Source organism: Gambusia affinis, linkage group LG22 (genome assembly GCF_019740435.1).
Source record: "Gambusia affinis linkage group LG22, SWU_Gaff_1.0, whole genome shotgun sequence".
NCBI lineage: Eukaryota > Metazoa > Chordata > Actinopteri > Cyprinodontiformes > Poeciliidae > Gambusia > Gambusia affinis.
In genome coordinates, this window is record NC_057889.1 from 5704522 (window position 1) to 5725385 (window position 20864).

Consider the following 20864-nt stretch of genomic DNA (forward strand, 5'->3'; position numbering starts at 1 on the left):
AACCACAGAGGAGCCGCATAGCTCAGTGGCAGGCCTGGTGCAGATAAAGCTAATAACACCAGGCGCAGTTCGAAGCACAGAAGCCGTCCGATTGGGCGGCAGACAAGGAGCAGTGGAGGAATGTGTTCTTTTCAACACTCCCGATGCGATTCCATCTAAACCCAAACAGCCACCAGCGCTCCAGTCATTACTCAGCAGCGTTTACTTTCCGTTCGGTGCCTTCACGCCATCATTTAACAATCTGCTGATGAACTTGGAGCTGTTTATTGTGCTCCAACTTGTCCTGTGTGCACAGTTTTAAACAAAGCTCTGCTAAATTCTGGCTGCTTCAGAAATTTTGGTAACACTTTATTGGAAGGGGTGTGCATAATACTGTCATAAACATGACATAACACCTGTTATGAACATGAAGGAGTCTTTATAAATACTTACAACTGTTGTCATTTAGTGTCATTCGGTAAATAATGACACTTTTGATGAAAAGTTGACACTTAAGTTACTTTTAATGCAAGTTTTAATTGAACTTTGCATTAATATGTCATTAATTACACAATAATTCAAAGTTGACACTTTTAATTAACTTGTAATGCAATTTTTAGTTCACCTTTGCATTAAAAGTGACATTATTTACTGAATAATGGAAAGTTAACTCTTTTATTTAACTTTTAAGGTAAGTTTTATTTCTATTTTATTTTTATTTAATTATTTACAGAATGACACTTCATGACAACAGTTGTAAATATTTATGAAGGGCCATTCGTGTTCATAACAGCTGTTATATCATGTTTATGTCAGTCTCATACACACCCCTTCCAATAAACTTTACTGAAATTTTTACTCAAACAATAAAAAAAGAAGACAAGTCTTAAATCTTCAACATTTTACTGCTACTACTCCTAAACCTTCTACACTGAGTATTAAACACTATTTTATTGAACACCATTTGTCTCGAGGCTGTTCTTGCTTTTTAAGGCATTTATGATTTTTATTTAATTTAAAGAAAAACGAGAAAAAGAGCTGTGACCTCATTCAGAGAAGATAAACTCTGGTTTCCCTAAAAGCTTTGTGATTAATGTGAGAGATGTGGAGTATGTTCAGAAATCCCTTTCTCTTTATGAAAACGATCACTTATTTAATTTTCCAAAGCCGACACAAAAAAAAGTGAAATAAGGTTTTATTTTTGCTTTAAATCCATTACTGCATAAAATCAGAACCTCCCATGTGACGGCGTGGCGTTATTTTTAACCAGATTTTTGTCTTTAAACCAAGAAATATGATACAGATGTGCAATGCATCTAGAATGGGACAGTTTGTCGGATATCCTGCAGTCAAACTGAATTCATAAATAAGTTTTTTGGATGTGTCTTTGCTGCTCGTTGAGTTCAATCATGTCCAAATCCGTCGTGCATGTTTTCCTGTATTCCTTGTGTTTGGGAATAAAGGTGAAAGGAAACCCGCTCATCGAATCAGTCAGGCGGCTGACAGCGTAATGGGCTCATGTTTTGGATCTGGTATGAGAAGTCTGCCAGATTTCTCCAGTTCAAAACATTTTAATGACTTGTTAGACAGCAGAAAGAGCATGTCTACCGTTTATAGGCCTGATGTGCAGCAGATAATTACAGGTGACTGCAACATGCGTGGAGGATAATCATTACCAGAACAAGTGGAGAAGAGGCTTGCAGCTGCTCAGTGTCTGGACTGAAGCAGGACGTTGTGAGATCCTCTCATATTTGGTTTTATTGAATTATTTCTCATTTCAGCTTTGTTAATTATCCTAAATCGAACAATAAAACAACTGTTAGATCACTGTGAACGTCTGCATGGAGTGAGATCCATCTTCATTTAGCTAGTTGGACTGTTGAGAGTTTTTCCTTCCCGTCAAAGAAGATCTGATTCCATCGGTTTGTTCACGCCTTGACCTCCTGACCTCAGCCATGCGCGTGCTTTTCGTCTTTTCACATAAGTCAGGAATAGAGGAACTGATGGATCATCCATACAGTAGAGGCTTATAATCAATTTTCAAAGAAGCAAAACATAAGAAATCCTTCTCCTCCAACGAGGATATCGTAAACCAGCTCATTCAAAAACCCTGAGATTTAAGCAAAACTCTTTAGACTCCTTTCTTAAAGGCCATTTTAATTCTGGAATGTCGTTAATTTCCTGCTCATGTTTTCGGACTTGGTCAGGTTTCAAACCTGAGGTGTAAAGTTTGGCAGAAATGCTGAAGATTTTCATTCTTTGTCAGAGACAGTGAGGAAAAAGGAATGCTGATAAATGTATTTCCTACTTCTCATCTTTATGAACGGAGCTGCCATTTTTATCTGGAGTTATTCTTAACCCTGATTCATGCTGGCAGGAATTGCAGAGTGTATGCAGATGTGAAGCAGGTGCACATGTGGTGGAGGACTGACTGTACATATCGCGAATTTGTTGAACTAAAAAGGTTAAAGTGTGTTCTAAAAATATGAGTTAGCACTCAGAAATTGAGAAATGTTTATAAAATAAAAGAATTCCCTTCAAGACGTGTTTTCCATGTAGCTGAATGTCAAATAAACTGAAGACATTTAACGGATAATTCAGGATTATTGAGTCTTTTTGTTTAGTTTGTTGTGCAAATATCTTACAATTAAACTGACTTATAAGGAATATTCCAGCAAAAAATGACAGCTTGTTTTAAGTAAATAATTCCTTAATATCTATGAAAAAGTTCTAGTTCCACTGAGATTGCTTCACTTGTAACATGGAAAAAATGTGAAGTGATCCTGTATATTGCAGAAACTGCACTCATAAGTCACTTTCTGTCTTATTTCAAGAGTACAATGATATTTCAACTGAAAACTCGACCAAAAATACTTGGTAAGACTTTGCGTTTTTGCAGTGTAGGTGTCAGTGTAACTGACATAAAAGACATTTAAAAAAAAAGCATTTTAAATGTTTATCACTTCTGAAAAGTCACAGTCTTCCAACAGAGAAGACAGTGACAGAAGAAAACAACATCGGTATGCCATAAAATAAATATGATAGACAATTGAGATCAGTTGTATCTCAGAGAACGCTAAAAATCTACCTCAGCTTATGTCATTCTACATAGTTAGATTTATTTCCTCTGGAAAGCAAACATGTTTATTCAGGTATTTCACAGCTGAGCGCCTGTTCCAATAATATCCTCACAACACGCATTTTTCAATTAGCTTACATTTACGTCCTTCAATTTCTCTTCATTGGGCGTCTGTGTGGGATTTTCAGCAAACACAACCAAACCTTTATCCTTCTGGAAGACTTGCAAAAAAGAAAAAGAAACAAAAAATGGACTATACTTCTCTTGCAATCTGCTTTTTTATATGTTAGGTTGTTTGGATTACTACAGATGAAAGTCAGAAATACAGAGGAAGTGAGATAATATTTATTTTCAGCACTGCTCATTTTTGGTAGAAAAAAGAAATTCTCACAGCTCCCAAAGGAGCCACTGCTCTTATTTTACAATACCAGTCATATTTGAATATGAAGAAGCAAATAAGGACTGACGAAGGCAGGAAATAAATTCCTAGTGGACTGATAAGTTAACATTTATGGTTATTTCAGAGAGCCTGTTGTTGCTCAGCATCTGTTTGAAGTTACTGCCAATGCCAACCAGACAAGACAGTAGAAAAATGATTTTATATATAGATCCATTGTATTGTTCGCTTTCTTAACGCCCAGTCGATGTTTCATAAGCTGTAATGAAATAAGGCCTCTCAGAGAAAGGGAAGGCAAATAGATAAAGAGTGGCTGTACAAGTTAATTAAAAAACCCATTCCGGGCATAACTGGGTTTGGCAAGTGTCAACGGCACTCTTATGCAAGCTAGCACCTGGGATCCTTCAAGCATGCAAGACATGCAGGATGTGTTCAGGTGCTGCGAAGAGACCAGGTCACCTGAACTGTTGGACGCTGAGGTTCCTGAACAACAAAAAGAGTTTAATTTATTCAGGTTACCTCTTTTATTACCTGACAGTGAACAAGTGGATCAGTCAGGATTCTCTTAGTTGCAGCGAATCCAGCATTTAGCTAAAAACATTTTATGAAGTTAGTTCGTAAAAGACTGGTGACTTTGCAGCATCGTGATTATTTAAATTACTTTAAAACGGTTTCAAATTTAGAAAGAATTATAAGAAGTTAAATATTAAAGAAAAAAGATGCTTCTTTTAGTTTGGGCTCATTATATAAGTCAGGGGTGTTGGACTCATGTTTGTTTTGGGCCAAATCCAGATCATGAATGCTCTTAAAGGGCCGGTTGTGCCAGAATGTATTGTTGAAACCTGTTCACAAACTGTTACATAATATTATTTAATTCTTAAAATTAAATAATATTATTGAACATCTTTTCAGTCCCATCAGGATTTTGTGATTTTTTTTTTTTTTTTTTTTTTTTTTTTTTGCGTTTGTGGTACTAATTTGGAAATAGATGCAGTTATTAATGACGGTAAATGTGACTTTTTATAACTCACTATATAGATCATGGACTATAATCCGATATCAGTTAAAGCTGAGGCAGCTGTTTAGTACAAGTAAGAAAGTTTTTGGCAATTTTTGAGAAAAATCTACAATGACTTCAAAGTTTTTAGCTCAATTTGTTGATTTTCACGTGAATTTCCACAACAATTCTCAAGAAACTGGAGAGACTGATTGATATAATTTGGGAGTAAACAGGTAAAACCTGCATTCATTTGATTGATAACATTACATTTAAATACACTTAGTGTTTAGTCAAGAACCTAGAGGGCCACATAAAAATCCACGGCCGGCCGAATTTAGCCCACGGACCTCGAGTTTGGCACACGTGATTCAAGTGAAAAGCAACATCTAAGACAGATAGCTAAATAAAAGCATCCAGAAAAACAATTTTCGTGGGAAATTCTTGACTTGTTCCACTTTGATTGTACTCAAAATGTGCTTTCAGACTAAAACATATGACGTCAGTAAACAACAAATAGGAATTTGTTTTCCATGACGCCACTCTGTAAACTGAAGGGTTCTTGTGTTTCAATGTGTGGCTGCTGTGGTGGACTACAGTCCATCAAAACTGACAGGAAAATGGCCGACTTAACACAGACCCTTAAAACACAGAAAACTCATCCGTCTTTGTGCCATAATTTTGTCGGCAACAGTCTCCCTTACTGTTTAAAGGATGTCAGGGTTCTTCTCGTCACTTTTTACAGACGGTGACGTAAAGTAGCATAACTCAGATCCCAGAGGAGATTGGAAAGTTTCCTCCACACTGCAAATAGAAAATTTATTTCTGAATGTGGGAGAATGTAGAATAAAAATATAACGTGTCCACAAACTCTCATGAAATTGTTAATTGAATGGCATATGTTGTGAATTTTAAAACTTTTCTTTTTCAGTTTTAAAACTTTTTTAATAACTAATAAAAGAATTATATAGTTTTTAGCTATATAATGGCAACTAATAACCATTATATTCTTTAGAGCTTTTTGTATCAGAAAGAAGATAAAGATATCAATCCATGACTTTTGTCTTCTTTTAGGCAGCCATGTTGCAGGCAAGAGAATTACGTTACATATCTAACTTACCGTTACATATTTTATCAAAAATAAAAAATAAAATTTGTGTAAAGTGTGCGTAAATTAACAAACACCTGCATCTTACAGACAAGTTCCATTGGTATCGTTACCTAGCAACCCCAGCCAAGCTCAGCCCGTCACCTAGCAACCCAATTCTAGTTCCACTGGCAGATTATTGGGGCCTGCCATAGCAATATTGCTATGGCATGAACTATGAAATATGATAACTTAAATTTTCTACTTTCTATTCCATTTTACCTCTTTTAAAAAGAACTTGGGTTTAACTTCCTCCAGTTTCTTCTGTGGCAGGTTCTTCTCATTCTGGAGGAATTTGGCTCTCTTACCGGGACGCATCTCAACCTTTGCATGACAATATCGCTCATGGAAGTCAAGAAAGAGAATAAAACTATTTCCTGATATTAAATCTGAGTAGTAAGACAAGTGTTATACTATCAAGTATATAGCTTCCAACCGCAAAATTATGTTGAGGTTTTTGAAAAACACCATCAAGCACTCTGCAAAATGGAGGAAGAGGAAGTTTAGCTATGAAATTATCTTCACCTCTCTTTTTTTGTTTTGGTGGTCAATTTAAAGTTAGTACAATTGCTTTATGGTCTGTTAAGGGTGTTGGCATAATGTCTGTTTGGCAATGCTCCGATTGTCCAAGACCTGCAGCCACGGATCAGATGAGACCATAAAAAAGTCAGTCATCCAACTGCAGCCTGGGGTCCTGTTGTCAAGAGCACATATGGCATCATGTTCAACCCTTATGATTGAACATGATGTCACGGATAATTAATGACGAGCACAGAAGTCCAGAACACCACTAGGGTTTAAATCGTCCCTTCATCCTTCCATCCCTTCATCCTTTCATCCCCTTCTAACATGACAAACAATCATGCACACACACTCACACACACCGACCTAAGGAGAATTTAGAGAAACCAATTAACCTGACACTCATGTTTTTGGACTGTGGGGGGAAGCCGGAGAACCCGGAGAGAACCCACACCTGCACAGGGAGAACATGCAAACTCCATGCAGAAAAAAGGCCTGGAATTGAACCCAGAACCTTCTTTCTGCAAAGCCACAGTTCTACCAACTGTGCCACTGTGCATCATGCCTTCTTTTCTAAATCTTTAAGCTTGTATCTTTGTGTTGTGGTCTATCTTGAAATGAAGTCAATTGATTCTAACCTCGGAAGCAAGTCGCACTTGGTAATTTGTAATGAATTCCAAATCTTCATCCATCCATTATTGTGAGAAGCCTGATGGTTTTGACCTGTAACGTGAACAGGTGTTACACGTTTTCTTTAGATGCCTTCTTTTTCTTCCATTTTTCTGGTTTTCTCAAACCCAGAGCATGGCGAAACTTTTTCATTAATGACTTCTTCACTGGAAGGGGAGCCTTTGCCTCTGCAATCTCCTGATCCTTCTGTTTTAACTCCTCTGAGATCTGATGATTGCGTGCAAGTTGCCGTTCAATCTCAGCAGTCGACGCATCCAGTTCTTCTTTATGCTTCACCTCGTTTAAGAAGAGCTTTCGTTTCACTTCATCCAGCTCCTTTTGCAGCAGGTTCTTCTCAGCATGGAGGAATGTTGCCCTCTTCCCGTTCCGTATCTCAACCTCCGCATGACGATATCTCTCGTCTCTATGTTCTTGCTCCATTGATTGTATTTCCTCCCTAAGGGCTAAAATCTAAATTTCATATTTTTGGACCATTTCTAGAGTCGCATCTTTGACTTGGTCCAGCTCTTTCTGGATGCATCTCTCCGCCTCTTTGGAAACATCTTGCGTTGAAGTCAATATTTGATGAAGAGTTTCATTCTCTGCCTGTAACTGTGCATAAAGCAGTTTGTTAATTTTCGCCATCTCATCATGAGCTTCATTGTCATCCTTCAGCTCCCGCTCCAGTGAACATATCCGTGTTTTAAGTGTTACAACATCTGTCTCTAATTTTTTGGTCATTTCCAGGTTTTCCTCTTTCATTTGATCCAGTTCTCTCTGGAGAGATGTCTCTTTCTCTCTGCTGGCAATTGACAATTGTCCACGAAGAGCCTCATTTTCTGATTCTAAATCTGAATAAAGCATCTGGTTAATTTTCAAAACTTCAGCATGAGCTTCTTCATTGTCTCTAAGCTTCATCTGTAATGACTCCACTTGTTGTCCAAGGATTTTAACAGAAGTATCATAGTTGGATTGCAAGTCTTGGTAAGAATCTGTCATTTTTTTCAGTTCTTCTTTCAGATGCCTCTCCTTCTCTGCAGACGTCTTCTTCAGCAGTGTCATGGCCTTCTTTATTTCTGTAGTCTGAGCTGGATTTTCATCTTTCAGGATCTTAAAAAAACTGTTGTTTGTCTTTGTTTGAGCGTTAGCAGATTTTTCTATCTCCAGCTCTTCCTGTAACATTTCCACCTGTTCTGCTAGATTAATAATGTCGGTTTCAAGCTTGGCAAGAACTTCTTGGAGGGCTTTATTTTCCATAAGAAGTTCATTGGTTCCTTTGTTTGCCTCACTGCATACGTCAACGTCGTTTCCATTAAACTTGCATTTTTCTAGCTTCAGTTTTACTCTTTGCAGTTCCTCTTCCAAATCATTTGCTCTCTGGTGTTCCTCAATGAATTTGGCTCTTTCTGCATCCAAGAGAGTCTTTAGTCTGTTAACTTCCTCCTCAGAAGAATTACCAGCATCCTGATTTTGACTGTTCTTCCGTTCTTCTTCCTGGCATTGAGCCTTCTCTTCGAAGAATTCCTTCATCTGAGTCTCCATTTCTCTCAAAAAACGTTTTGAAAGTATGCTGCAAATGATCCAAACAGTGATATCTCTAGAAGCTGTCTCCACTTGACCTTTTGCTTTCTGACTACCAAGAGAACTAATCGACTGAACTTCAAGTGAAGTTCTGTAGTGACATCACAACATGTCTTGTGACATCATAGGATTGTCCATGGGGACCTTTGACAGTGTTCTGGAATTCTGCACCTTGCGTATTTAAAAAAAAAAAAAGAATGACAATGAATTAAGAGTTCCAGCCATATTTACGTTCTCGTGATTCTCCTTATGTCGTCGATCGCGCTGCAGCTTTCTATGGCGTCGACGCTAACTTTCAGCGTCGGAACGCCGGGTCCAGACCGACGCATGCGCTTTGGCAGGCCCCGTTTAAATTTCTTCAGAAATTTTCAAGTTTCACTCATAACATGGAAACAGAAATTGCGTTATAAGTTTTAAAACAAATATTAAGGAATTATTTTCTCTTACATTGAGCTGAAAAGTTACTTGTAAGTTAGTTTTGTCTTATTTCAAGTGTGCTATGATATTTGCACCAGAGACTAGACCAAAATGCTTGGTAAGATTTAATGTCTTTTTCAAAATGTAGGTGGTAAAACAAATCAGGATCTGTGTATTACACTTTTTAATCAGTAGTTGAATCTTTCTCCCTGATACATAAACATCCTTTTTGGCCTTTTCCACTTATAAATGATGGAGTCACTGCTGTCATGTGCAAAGACAACCTGTTCATTGTGGTCCATATTTTCCCAAGGATTACTGTCACCGTCTTCCTCCTTTGGCCCAATCACTGCATCACTCACACTGTACCTGATTACAGTTACTGGCAGATCATTGCTATTCACCTCTGATTCCTCCTTCCCATGAAAAGAAATCCAGAAGATCGTCTCGCTTTCCGTTTTTTCCTGTCAGTTCTCTCTCCCATGCTCGCTAGCTACACAACAGCTCTGTTCTCCTCTCATTTAGCTGCTTTGATAAGCCAGTAAGTGATTTAATGACTCAAGGAGCATGAATGATTTCAAAGAGAACCCCTACAACCTTTGGCATTAATGAACGTGTGTAATAACAGATTTAAAGGTATTAAAACCTCTCTGATCGCAATTTTAAAGTTGAATCAAAGGTAAACGACATTCTCCCATGGAGCTTTTGATGGGATAAAAGCGCCAGCATTCGAGGGTGTAAATCTTTCACTAGAGCTCCGATCCCAGGGCTCCAGTTTCATAACATTTGGAAAACATTCAAAATAATCAGATAAAGTGAGACAAAAAAAACCCATGATTAACAAATTATATCTAAATACTATACAATGATGTACACGTCTGCAGTCTAAAAACAATTAGAGTGCATTTTGAAAATAGAAAGAAAGGCTGTCAATATTTAATACCAGGCATTGGCTCATAAAATGATCTTACTAACAAGAAGCTAAAGATGAATACTTACAAATACATATAAAACACAAGGGAATGGAGTAATATTGAAGACCTTAAATGGTAAAACACCTCAAAGTAAACTAAATACCAAAGAAAAAGTGTCAGACACCTAACAAACCCAACTTTCTTGGACTACAGCAATATTTGCTCACATTGCTTAGAACAAAAGTTACAACTTAAGTCCTGTTGGACACAACAAGCAGAGATTTTTTCTTTGAAGAAGTCTGTGGCACCCTTAGGGAATGATTCATGGAAAGGTTGCCCAAATCAAACATGTTATCACAGTGATTGCCAAGACTCAGATTTACCTGGAGTAACTCTGCAAAGGTGACCTCTTAGTATTATGCTTCATTGAACAGGCTAGGATAGGTCTATGGACTGTAAACAACAAGTTTCTAACATTTGTGCACAAATAATTCTTCTGCTCAGTTCTTTCCTTTCAGAATGAGCTGTTTTAGGGTCTCTGTCACTTTAAATCCATATAAGCTGTTGCTGGCCACGTCCCTGCCTCTCAACATTTACACTCATACATAAAAATGGCTGGAAACAGATTTTGTGCAATTATACAACTGAACATCTTTGAAAAGCAGAAGTAGAGCCTCCTGGACAACCAACAAGAATGCAGCAAGTGGTTTATGGACGGCAAGTCAACAAAAAACACTTGTCTTTTCCAGCAGCCATTGTACGGCAGTAAAACCAGCTGACCAAACGTGCTGGAGCTCAGGTTTGGTAGCTAGGCGACGGGCTGGGCTTCACATTCCAAAAGTTTTTGAAACAGCAAATTTTCCACACAGCAAAAAACAGAAACTTATTGCAAAAAACCCCAAAACAAAACAGTTTGGTGTGTTTTTAAGAAGCAGTAGAGGTCCAACTGGAAGTATAAAAACATGTAAAATGTGAATTTTGCATAATAGATCCTATTTAACATAAGAAGCTATGTTATTCACTTTCATTGGTGCTAATACTGTGGCTAGTATGTTACTCCTTACTCTGTTTTATTTAAATAAGTATTTACTTTCAAGTTTGTAAGTAATCTGGCCAGCAGCCAGTAGTTCCAGCCTTGCAGTACTTGATTTTTACAGATATATATAATTTTGTTAAGCTTATTTTAACAGCTTGCTGTTAAAGACCTCACTAAGTTCTGCTTCTATGTTTGAGGTTTATCTCTTTCACTCGCGTTAACCTTTCTCTAGATCTTTTCAACACTTTCTTATAGTAACTACTTTCAGAAGGACTCTTCATTACAGCGGATTTGCTCACAACCTCTAACAACAGGTTCTTGGGTGCCTGCCTTGACTTTTAAAGACCACTTTGTGGCCCTGCATTTTTGCAGCTGTTTTCATGATGGCGGTTTTGAACGGCATCCATTCTGACATCATGTCCCCGGTCTCTCTTTAAAAGAAAAAACTTCGCTCAGAGTTTATGTAAGAAGTGTCAGAAAGAGGCATCAACGCAAGTTCAACTGCTGAATCTAAAAAAAAAAAAAAAAAAAAAAAAAAAAAAAATCCTATCTAACGGTGATGCTGATCCGTTGGCAGCTTTTCTAATTTGATTCTGTAAAACATGGGTCTTTGGCTGTTTACCAACCTTAAACCAAACCAGAGAGAATATTTATATGGGCCACTTGGTCTCAGCTTTAAGGTTGTTCTTCATGAACCATTGATTTGCAATGTCACTTTATTTCCTTTAAGTAATTTTTGGACAGGACTGCATCAACTGAACCTACTGTAGTGAACATTAAGTTCTTGTGTCGCCCTTTGACAAGGTTTTAAAAGAAATTTGTTATTTTGCAGGAAAGTTGCATCATTTAAAGTAGACGTAAAAAACATGCAGACAGTTAAAAGTAAAGGAGTTCACTGCAAAAACACAAAATCTTACCAAGTGTTTTTGTCTAGATTCTACTGCAAATATCTTAGCACATTTAAAAAATACGGAAACAAAAGTAATTTTTCAGCAAGATGCAAATGCATGAAAAATATGGAAATGTGCTAGTTTACTGTAGATTATTTTGCTTGCAAAATGGGAAAAATGTCAATGTCGAATTTATTTACATAGCACTTTAAAAACAAGTATAAACTGCACCCAAGCGCTGTACAAAACAATAACACAGTAGAATAAGTTGAGAAAAAAATAATACAAAAAAAGTAAATAAGAGAAATAAAAATAAAACATCAAAACAAAAAAGTTGCATCATCAGGCCTCAATTAAATGTCAACGAATAAAAATCCACTTTAAAATGTCCCGTTATAAATAAAAGTAAAACTTTTTCACCAATGTTAAGCAATTAGCAACTTAAAACAAGCTTCTGTAACTTGCTGAAAAGCTACTTGTAAGTTAGTTTTTTATTTCAAGTGTACTAAGATATTTGTGATAAAAAGTAAATTAAAATACTTAAGACTCTGTGTTTTTGGAGTGTTGTAAAGTTTGTCACAAAACAAGGATGTAAAGATAAAAGAAATCAGGTAAAATGTTCCTGAAAGTCAGCAGTAAAAGAAGGTATTCCTCCAGTTTTTACCCTCAGGTACACATTTGCACCGTCATCTATTTGCAGAAAATGTCAACAACATCTTTTCCAAAAGAGGTTTTAAGCCTTTGTATGCGTGTGGTGCTAATGGTCCCACTTATAAAGCAGCTTTGGGGTTTATTAAACTTCTGCTGCTGTGCTCTGGAAACCTCCTCTTACATGAGATCAGAGTTCAACATTCAAGTGTTTGATCTCAGCGCAAGAACACTATATGTGGGGGAAGGAAACAAGCTCAATGTAATTATGGGAGAACTCATTTTTTTCTGGTTTCCTGTTATTGGGAACATTGTACAAAATAGGCCGACGGCACGGTATCGGCGTTGTTAACAATGTTTCCTTTGACTCGGTCACTGCAGCTTTGATCTGCTGAGGGAAAGTCGCCCTGATTCCAGACATGGCAGGAAAAGAAGAGAGAGACAGATGAAGACAGACTGGAATATTTTAGAGGGAGAGAAACCTATTACTCTGCAACCTGCTGTAGAAGGCAAACAATCTGATTTATTAAAGTTCCTTTTTGCCAATTGGGAGAAATAAAAGAGAGAAGTTGCAGTTTAACACTAAATATTTAACTTCCATGATTTAGTACTGTGGACCTAACAGAAGATCAACAGGTTGTGATTAGTGTTCAAAAGAATTGAGGAAACTTCACAGCAAAGTAAAATGTTTGAAAGATGCTCAATTAAAACAGATTCTAGACTCTAATTTATTGCAAATGTTATAAAGATTTCATTAGGAATTTTAGAGAAGATGACAGAAGCTGTGTTTCCATTACAAATGTGTGCAAAAGTTTAATATTCAACTAATGCTAAAAAACCCCAACAAAAACCCAATTTCGCAATTGCAGTTCTTCTACTAAATATAAAATGTAATTAAATCACATGTGAATAAGGTCGTTCACATGATAATTCATTAAAAAAAAACAATCACAGCTCATCAATCATCTTCCTTTGACCACTTCCTGTTGTCTTCTTTGTCTCTTCCACCAGTAGTAACATCCGGTTGTTGATCACATGACTTGTATGACAATAAAACTAAAGTTGCAAGTAACTTTTCACCAAGACAAGAAGTTATTTTATTAATAATAATGAAAAAATAAAGTTTGACTTAAAACAAACTCCTATATTTTGCTGAAAAATTTCCTGTAAGTTAGCTTTGTCTTATTTTAAGAAATTATACCAATAATACTTGTGTTTTTGCAATGTTCCTTTCATGAACTTTAGCAGCAATAACTGCTGAAGTTGAGAGATTTATGCTTTTTTCCCAAACTTTTATCCACTGTATGATTGGTCATACAGTGGATGCAGCAAGTCTTGAAATGAACTCAAACATTCAAACGAGCTGCTAACCTGTGGTCATTGATCTAAATGGAAAATTATAGAGCAAGCATAAATTAGACAAGCAATAAACAGAAGCGACAGATGTGCAGCTGTGTATATTTAATCCTAAATTGAGATGTTTGCATTTAGCATTCTCCCAGAACTTGTGGTGTCCCGCTGCTCCCTGGAGCGAGTTAGAAGCACCAATCCAACACTTCAGTGGCACGCAGCTGTAATTTTAATACAAATACAATTATAAACATGGAATCTGCTGCTGCTATTAGTGGTGGGGATATGAAAACCAGCTACTGTGACAAGTTGGCTTTTTATTGCTAAAAAGTGAGTGGCAGCTGTGATTTCAGGAAGCCAATCATCTCTAAAATCCAGAAAGAATGAGGGAAATATTAGACAGGAACACAAATTAAAAAAGACCACAGAACTTAGGAAAACATGGGTGCTGTCCAGGTTCTGGACGTCTGATAGATTTTCGGTGTATTGAGTTTCGATATTTCCTGCACTTTGGCACATGTATGGTTATTGTAACTGTCGGAGCTAACTTGCTTCTGGCAACATGAAACTGCAGAGGACGATTCCCTGGTAATCGAGAGTTCACCACAAGCTGCACATTCAGGGCAGGTACAGGCAACACATGGTGACAAACACATAATGCCTGAAATATGCAAATTATAAGGGAGTTCCTTCATAGCTTCTTCTTACAAAACAAGCAAGGGTGTGAATATTTGCATTCTGACTCTTACAAACTGTGTTTTCAGATGCCAGCTGGCAGTTTGATCAAAGGTACCACATAATTATCTGTTTTTTAAGAAAAAAATCTCTTTTTTTTATGTTCATAGTTTTCTACTTTTTCTTCTGAACTCTTGACAATAAAGAGGTTGGTGATATAAAATACAAAATAAAAAAGTAAGTGGACAAGATCAATCAATGTTAATACGAATTTAGGAAGAAAGTTGGGGAAACTGAGAAATATGCAGAGTATTACAATTTGAAAGTGTAATTCAAAACAGCAGAAGGGCAACTGGACTTTTGCTTTATATATATATATATATATATATATTATGGACGGGTTCTTGCAGCTGTATGACTGCACCTTGAGATTTTCCTTTAAGTAAAAAAAGTTTTTGGATTTTTTTTATTATTTAACCCTCTTTATTGTGGAGAGAAAAAGATCTTTTGTGTCAAAACATCTTGAACGCAGCGGACATCTGGGTGAGTCTGTGAGGGCAGGAACGCCAATGCCTAAATGTTATCAAAAGGTTTGCTTATTTTTATGAGGCGGCTTGGAGCTTTGTCTGCAAGCTAAAAATGAATGAGACATTCTTTGCATTCTCCCTCAGTTGTTGGGTTTTCAAAAGCCAGGCTTTTATTTTTATTTCTCCATCAGCAACTTCACCTATCAGTTGAGTCATCTGTCCTTGGTTTGTCTGGGCTGATGCCTCTTTTATGTGCTGCTCTTTTATTCACGCAACAAGATGCTGGAGAAGACACACGTTATTTCCCTTCTGTTGTATGGACCAGTGATTATATAACAGTCTCTGGTCCAAATTCATGCGTCTGTGCACCAACAGTAGCGATAAATTCCGCTCAGAGTACAGCAGACATTGGTGCATGTGTAATAAATTGAGAAAATACAGTCTTTACACGCTCGATCACTGTGAAAATACCCTGCATACCCATGGAGCTTATCCACCTGGCATGTAATAGCAGGTTGGGGAGAGAAAAGGCAGGGAAAAGGCTTACTCACTGTTGGACTAACAGGGCCGAAGGCCTTGTAGTAAATCACTAGGGTGCAGCGGCTTAACACAAAGTTTCTTCTTGCAACTACAAAGAAAGTCTCCTGACACAGATTTTTGATGTATGATAAAAGAAGTTAAATTCTTAACATTCATCTTCAACTTCACTTCCCTTCTTTATTCCTAATTAGTATCAATCAGTTTAATCCACAGTTTCACCAAATCTGGTTTTGGCAAAACCATAATGGCTTCAGTGAGACGTCTGTGTTTGCAGACTTGCAAGGAAAAAAGGAAAACTATAATTATAAAACAATTTTAAAATCCTAATGGTGCGTTCACACCAAACACATCCGATGCGACAACTTAGAATTTTGCTTCACACCTACCGTTTCGTGCATCTGGTTTACGTTCAAAGTCTGTGGCGGAGCGTCAGACGCGTCAAAATCCCTCTAGCCTTTGTTTTCTATTGGTGGCCCATTTGTCGGACGCTCTTGATGAAATCTAGATGGATGAAACGTGCTGCGCCTGGCCCTCGGCGCGCCTCCACGTAGACTGTGGATGTAAACCGGACATGACTGATGCTCGGTGTGAACGCGCCATAAACCTGCATTCACTACCACACCTTCTGTTTGTTTTTAAATCTCACTGTTGTGTTTTTGCCATATTTAAATCAAAACAACTGGAGATAAATCTGCAAGGATAAGCGAGTAAAGTTTGTGCTGTTTGATACAAACATTTGAATGTTCCTGATGTAGATACGGTTTGAACCAGAAATCTGGTGCGGAAAACACACACTATGCTTCCCAATTATATCTTATTTATATCCTGAATCCAATAGTCCAAGGTCATCAACAAGATGGGAAAACTGTTTGCATTCCTAGGTTTTATGTATACAAATACTTTGTATTTGTATACATAATGACTAATGGAAGCCCTGAGCTTGTTTCTCTGCAACCAGACGGTCCCATCTGGGACTCATGAGAGACAATGACACCCGAAGTGTTTCTTATGCACAGGGTGCTTGGTCTCTACAGGTGAAACAGTTTGAAGCTTCATTGTCTCATTAACAAGCCAGTCACCATGTCATGCAGAGCGGGCTTGGAATGTGGGAATCACCTACCGGGATAAATCCATCCTCCTGTCTCTTCTCTGGGCCTTTTCCCCTTTGCAAAGAAACTTCCCAAAGACATCTGGTCTGTTTCTTACTCATTTTGCTGCTTGTGGTTCAATGCTGGCGCAAGACGAGAGAATCTGGTTAAAGGATTTTCAAAATAAAAGATCCTCCAGACTCAAATAATACATAAATCGGAAATATTTAATTATTTCTTGCACGGCCCGGTACCAATTGGTCCACCGCCCAGTATCGGTCCGCGGCTCGGGGGTTGGGGACCACTGGTCTAAATGATAAAGGGAGTTATTTGAATATTCTGTTTCTTTCCTGGTTTTACTCTCCCAGAGCCTCGCACGTTTGGACGTCATAAAACGAATCATGTTTGGAAGTTTAAAGAGTTTAGTTTTTGTTCTCGCAGACATAACTCTAGGAAAATGTCAAACAGTGGACAGCCTTTTCTGGCTCCACACCGCCAGAAACAAGCAAACTGTATTGACTTTTGCAAGAAGAGCAACAGACATTGTCTACAACATTTTTCAGAACATAAAGTAGAGTAGGTCACTTTCTGCGTCAACATTCTTGACATACCTTGGCAGTGCACATAAATATTCCTGGGGGCTCCTCCCAAACGCAATGTCTTCTACTGCTTTGACAAATTTCAAATAATAAAACTAAAGTAGACAGCAGATTAAAAAATTTTCTTTTCAAATGTTGAGTTAATTTGTTGAGCAAAAATATCTTATGGTTGAAGGATTATTAAACTGTGATTATTCACATTTATTATGGTTGTGTTCAGTTTTACTAGCCACACACAAAACTAATAATCTGTAAAAACAACAATTCAACATTTATTGGTGGGTTTCAGATGACGTAGCAGATGGGGGCTAGGAAGTAAACGCAGCCCGTTTCCTTCTGTTGATCCAGCTTCAAAATGCCTAAAATCATTTGGCATTTTATATGGTTGTTCCAGCCGTTCTAATAGACAGAAAGATGAACGTCATTTTTGTGTTTCGAAGGTAGTTGGCTACAAGGGAGTTAATTTTAAAAAACTTACTAGACAAAGACGAGAAAAGTATGTCAACAATCTACGACTGAAATTGAGAGGTGTAGAAACTAACAATGCCAGAGTTTGCAAATATATAAATATCAAATATCACTTTGACTATTTGATATTTTCAAATTTCCTGTCAACTTTAAACATTTTTAAACTCAAAAACACGACGAGCCGCTGGATGAATGATTGCCCTGTCCAACCACCGGGCTTGGCAAGTTTTCTGGGGGAAACCTTGATGTTCAGAGGTGTGAATGTTTTTCTGTTTTTCTCTTCTCTTCACTTTGACTAGATTTCAGTGCTGCCATTTTCCCCAAAGATAATTTCTAAGCTTATTTATAAATATATATTTAAAAAAAGCACGAGAATTAGCAGAAGCGCATCAGTCCAGACTCGCTGACTAAAGCAACACAGTTAGATGAGTGTTGTCAGTTGCTTGGAGTTGGGCGTGGATCAAATGTTGGCAGTGACACGCACAGTTAAAAATATATATAAAACCAGCGAATTAATCAGGGATATGTGTGCAGTGCTTGCAGGTACAAGCTCTTTAAAAGCTCGGGGAAGCAAAGGTTACTCATCCTGGTATCTTAGACGGTGTAATCGTTTTGCTGAAAGATATTTAGCGTGCTTCATTTATTCATTCTGTCTGAGCCTGCTGTCGTTAGCCGTGCTCTGCTTTGAAGGTTAATGCTTTGGCAGCAGCACCGAATCCTTAGTCTGAAGGGAACTTTATGTTTTTAACCTGCAGCTGTTCAGATTATTTTGTGCTTTATTAGACATTGGTTTTCTGTACGTAACTTTTCTCACGTGTGAGATTTAGTGCACGGTTATGAGGTTGTAATGAAGTATTAGTGAACAATGAGGCATGAGTTAAGAGAGTCTCACACCTGCATTCATTCACATAAATCCAAGCAAAGAAACCAGATTTATTCTGTAATGTAATGCACAGTACTTTACGAAATTATTCACGCTCTTTATCTACTTTTTTCGCATTTTGTCATCTTCCAACCTCAAAGTCTTTTTAGATGCGCCTGCACATTTTTTGCACGATCTTAGAGAGTTTCAGTAAATATGCATTTTCAAGTTTTGTCATGTGGGTTCCTAAAAAAAACTAAAACTATGCATACATTTAAAACCAGGTGTTTAAAGAAATAATTTTGTTAATCTTACTCAACTTAAAACAGGGAGTTTAGTCTGATTTAATGTGAGAAAATGAGGAAGAAAAGATTTTTATTAAAAGTGTAAATATCTGGTTTCAACTGAAGCTATACTTCCACAAAGCAATTATTTATCACTATTATGAGCCATTTGGAAACTACTAACTTTTTTCTTTGATGCTATAATAACCCGACTCAACGGGGAAGGAAAATTAAATGCTTTTATTCTATGATGAAAAATTATGGAGCCCCCTAAGGAACATGGGTAAAAATATTTCCTTGGCGTTACCTCACAATGCTTTTGAGTTCCCAGTTTATGTATACAGTCACAAATGTCAATTTGAAATTTCATATATATAAATATTTTAAGAGCCTCAGTGAAAACATGTTTATATATTCTTAACTCTTTGGTGCAAAAGCTGATTAAAAATCGATTTATTCACTGAATGTTTGTCTGTTTGTGTAAGGTTGACCATTAGTAACCATTCAGACTACGAACACAAACAAAACAATCAAAACTGTCAGATATAACTTTAGTATACCATGAAAATAACTCAGAAATAGTTTGCATGTAGTTTTTCTTTCTTACAGAAAGATTGTTTACATCTTAGAAGGAATGGAAAGAGATGGAAATCCCATGTTTGGCCTACTTTGCTTTTGCATTTTGGACATAGGCTTGTGGTGCATTTCTGTCCTAAAGAAAGAGATATATGTTACAGCCACTGGCCTCTTGAGGCTGTGCAGGCTCCTTTTTTTTTGTTATGCAGGTTCAGCTGTGAGGGCACACCTTCCTGATTGGCTGTCTGGAGGCTGCAGGAGAGCTGCCACCCCATTGGACCAGCAGAGAATTGGAAACCAATCAGACCTTGATGAGCCTCACCAGCTCCCTATAAAAGGCTCCTGAAATAATTGCTCCAGTGGGGCAGCTAGCAGGAAGAGGTTTTGTTAAGCTGTCCCCCACCTTTGGTGTTTACAACTGCTTTGGGCAGTTTTGAACTATTTGTTCTTGCTTGCTCTGCTAAGTAGTTTCAATCTGCTTTAGATTGATTTTATACAAGCTAGAAGCTTGTGTTTGGGAGGTTTGGTGCTCCTTTTTGTCCTTTCTTTTGGGTTGTTTTCAGTTTAGTTTAGACTGACTTATCTGAACATTTTGTAATTTGATTTGCACTTAACCATTCTTGAATTTGTTAGCCCTTTTCTTTTGTTTTAATTGGGTTAAGTGGTATTGTGTTTTGTGAAACCATCTTTTGTAATAAAAACCTTTACGTTCCACTTATTTTCTCTGGACACATTTTTATGTTACCGCCCCTGAACCCCTAGACCTTGGGGGACATAACAATATAAAACTTTATATCTCACAATTGAGATGGAAAAACCTCATGAAAACCTTATGTTATAGTAGAAAGTACGGTGGCCACCATAAGAAAGACTTTAAGAAACACTGATGTACTGGTCAGTACATTATCGCTAGAGAACGCAAGAGAAGACTCCAATGTCCCCAAAGGGGGTTTGTAAAAACTAACTTACAGATAGGGAATGGAAAAAAACCCCATGATGGATTGGTAATAAAGGTGTTTGTGGATGGATGTATGAACAATGTTTTGATGCATATGCCATGTTGGCAAAACCTACAAATTATGGAGGCTGCACTTGCTAACAAACCTTCCCAGAGATGCTTTGTTTAAGTCTTTGTAATGTTTTTTTTAGTTGATTGAGCATCTTGTTATGTTTGTTCATGAGAACTGTACATGAAGATTTGCTGATAAATTACCAGTTACCTGCTCTGGAGTTCAGTGTCTTTACAAAAGGCTTATAAGAGGCCCGTTTTTTTAGGCCGAGAACCCCCTTTCAGAGGGTTTGGTCTCTGAAGGACAAATCCTTTGTTTACTAAATCTGTCTGACAAAACAGATGTTAGTATTTCTGTCACGCAGACATTCATTTCGGTGTTTATTCAGAGCCTTTCCGTTTGCAGGTCCATGTCTGACGTTTTATCCCTGGGCTTTAGCATGAAAAACCCGGTTGAAGCAGACGGCCTCCTCCAAAATGTGTTGTTTTAGTCTCCATGAGAATTATTCAGATACAAAAAGACAGATTCTGCCTTTTGTAATGTTGCTTTAAAATGTTTTACGGAGCTAATCTTTAATGCATCTGTGTGTCTGAGTGAACACTGGAGGTC

The 20864-nt window shown here is 37.4% G+C and overlaps 1 long non-coding RNA gene across 1 annotated transcript in view; it reads right to left on the bottom strand.

The window, feature by feature from the left end:
• Window positions 1-13586: 13586 nt before the first annotated feature.
• LOC122824891 overlaps window positions 13587-20864 on the bottom strand; it is a 64827-nt gene continuing 57549 nt past the window's right edge. Inside the window, exons 3-4 of the long non-coding RNA XR_006369560.1 lie at window positions 15755-15920; window positions 13587-13847 (exon numbers count right to left, since the gene is read on the bottom strand). This is a non-coding gene — a long non-coding RNA (uncharacterized LOC122824891). The remainder of the gene's footprint in view (window positions 13848-15754; window positions 15921-20864) is intronic.